Source organism: Hesperophylax consimilis, chromosome 17 (genome assembly GCF_061612785.1).
Source record: "Hesperophylax consimilis isolate HC1 chromosome 17, BYU_Hcon_1.0, whole genome shotgun sequence".
Lineage (NCBI taxonomy): Eukaryota > Metazoa > Arthropoda > Insecta > Trichoptera > Limnephilidae > Hesperophylax > Hesperophylax consimilis.
In genome coordinates this window covers 3,047,080-3,050,448 of record NC_142852.1, presented here as the reverse complement: position 1 = coordinate 3,050,448, position 3,369 = coordinate 3,047,080, and positions in this window count along the sequence as shown.

Sequence of the window (3,369 nt, the reverse complement as noted above, 5' to 3'; positions counted from 1 at the left end):
TCTACGCCATTGTTTATTTATATCTTAAGAACTAGGGTAAAAATACCGTTTGAAGATAATATGTTTAATTATTTTATTTAGTATTTCAACTATCAATTTATTAGAATAACCGTTATTAAATGTTATTTGTCTTATGAATATATTGTTTTATGGTTATATGCAAAAAAAAATTTCAGGTCTTAAAATACTTCACACAGGATATAAAGCATCACAAATAAATAATTTCGAAATTTTAGAAATAAGAGAACATGTTTATAAAAGTAGATGTAATTAACAAGAATTTTTTTTTATAAACTCTCTTTTAAATATTTTCCCACTTAACTGGTCTTTCATATTGTAATTCCTAATTCTTATAAACCCAGCCTACTCTTACCCCTCCCCCCTCCTTCCACTTCTTTTTTCCAATTGTAATCTATATTTAATTTTTGATTCGGTGTATACTTCGTTCATGAAACATGTATTGGTTGTATATAATAAAGTGAAGTTAAAAAAGTTATTTGTTTTTTAATAAAATAAAGTTTAATCGGATAACATTATTTTATCTATTTCCATTGTATATCAATGCATACGTACATAATAAAATGTAAACATTATATTTATTTATTAATTGGACAATTTGCATGGCGCCGCTTTTGTGAGATATCACCTCAGGGGCGCTATATTGTAATAATCTACCTTTATATATAGATTTTTACTCTCCTGATGAAGGTGTATATATAATCTAACTTTAAACTTTATTAGATACAGTAACAGTTTTAGGTAAAGAATTACCACCAGTTGGAGTAAAATTCACACCTTTTAATTAAACCGACTGCTAATCACATTGCACAATTACCCTCCTTTTATCCATAAACACGGGTACAATTAATCAATATGTAATAATGTATTATTTCAGTCAACTTTGTTGTAACTATCTTTAATTGTTGTGACAAACTATACGATATTGATTCAACTTATAGACATTGACGGTTGTAACACATATTTAAGCACTGCAAGTCTCCTATGAGCAAATTATATTAGGTACCATAACAGTTAATATCAGTTGTAGACATGTAGTCAATAATAGTGTTTCATTTGAAATAATCCATCACAAATACGTAAAATTTCATTTATTCAAACAACTGTCATTCTTATTATGCCTAAATTGAGCATGTTATTATTCATTAACTCCTTCCTGTTCCGTGTTTTAACAATATATACTCACCCTCTCTCTGTGAATGACCTAATATCTATCTATTAAATGTAACTGTTGTTAGTATCACTTAAACTGGGCGCAGCCCAACCAAGTGCCGCCCGCAGGGCCTAGCAGCAAAAACCCGCGGAGCGGGTTTTTAACTGCTAGTAGTATATTGATTTCATATCTTTTACAGAGAGAATATTTCTGATGGTCATAAAGAGGTGGGTAAGTTTTCTGACTTTTGAGGCAGTTGAGTTAATGTGTTCTTCCCATCTCAGATATTTGTCAATGGTGATTCCTAAATATTTTAAACTATCTACGGATTCTAGGTTTTCGCAAGTACAAGTATTCGGTTCATTACAAATGTGAATAGTAATATTCAGTATTTCCTTGGGTTGTCCCGCTTGTGTTGCACTAAAACGTATAAATTTTGTCTTTTCCGTGTTGAGAGTAAGGAGATTATTGTCTAGCCAGTGTTTAACATTGTTTATCCCAATTTCGGCTTTTCTGTGCGTTTCAAACCAGTTTTTCGCCTCAAATATTAAGACCGTATCGTCAGCAAAAGTGATGATATGATCGGCAAGGTTACTGTTACAAAGATTATTGATATAAATATTAAACAATATCGGTCCTAAAGTACTTCCCTGTGGAACACCAAATTCGATATTGGCTGGATCGCTTAGAGTGCCACTAATATTAACTCTTTGGCTTCGATTTTCTAGATAGCTTCCTAACCATTTAAGTAACTGCCCCTGAATACCGATTCGTTGAAGTTTTTTCAAAAGGATTTTGTGCGAGATGGTATCGAAAGCTTTAGCCAGATCCAGAAAGAGCGCGATGCTTTTAATTCCTCGATCGATGTTATTAGAAATTACTTTAGTAAGATTGCCAATGGCATTTTCGGTACCTAAACCCGGTCGGAAGCCAAATTGTCTTTCAGAAAGAATGTTATTATTTTCAAGGTAAAAGCTAAGACGGTTTTTGACAATTTTCTCGATAATTTTTGAGACCGAATTGACCAGAGATATCGGCCGGTAATTTTGAATCGTAGATTTATCTCCATTTTTATGTAGCAATACAACAATTGAATGTTTTAGATGGTTAGGGAATATTCCAGATTTGAGACTTAGATTTGAGATAAAAGCTATTGGAGTTGCTATGAATGACTTAATTACTTTTAGAAGATTTGTCGAAATTTTGTCTGGTCCACAAGCGTTGGATGGCTTTAGGTCGTCAATTATTTCCAAGACTTCGTTCGTCGATGTTTGTATATTGTCTATTTTATGGTTGAGGTTAGAGGTGACCAACTTTGCAAGATCGGTTTCAGTTTTGTTGCATTTATCGAGGATATTCTTGGCAAGTGTGGTTCCCACCGACGTGAAGTAGTTATTAGCAAAATTCGCCATATTTTTTGGATTAGAGGAGTTTGTGTTACCGATATCTAATGATTTAATTTCGGAAGACCTGTAGATTTTTGTTTTACTAATATTACGAAATGCTTCCCACATACGTTTTGGAGAATAAGAATTTTCGTAAACGAACGTTTTATAATAATTTTCTTTAGTATTTTTAATAATCGTTTTGCATAAGTTCCTGTATTTCTTATAGTGAGTTTGAACTAAAATATTATCTGGAAACTTTTGCGCCCTTTTGTGTAGTTTGTTTCTTTTGTGTATCGATTTGACAAGGCCGGGAGATATCCAGGGCCTTAGTTTTAACTGACTGTTCGGTATGAGTTTGTTACTTGTATGTTTATATATATATGTATGAAGGATGGAGATGAATTCGTTCATCGCAATGTCAGTATCAGTTTGATCAAATACTTTTTGCCAGTATTCTAATTGCAAGTCCTCAATTAAATTCTTGTAGTTTGTTCGAGGGACGTACTTAATTTTTGCAGTTGTGGGCGGTTTATCTTTAAAGCAGAGGGCTGTTGTGTAGTGGTCGGAAATTGAGGTGTGGATAACAAAAGAGTCAGTAAAGTTAATATTTTTTACGTTGATGTGATCCAAACAGGATTTGTTCGTGCCCTGTTCACGAGTAGGTGTATTGATTGTTGCTATGAATCCGTTTTCTGTGAGCATGCATAGGTAGTCATCGAATTGTGGGTGAAATGGGGATAAAGTGTTAATATTAAGGTCGCCTATAATGATTTGACGTTCAAATTTATCGGAACTACCTACTGATAACAG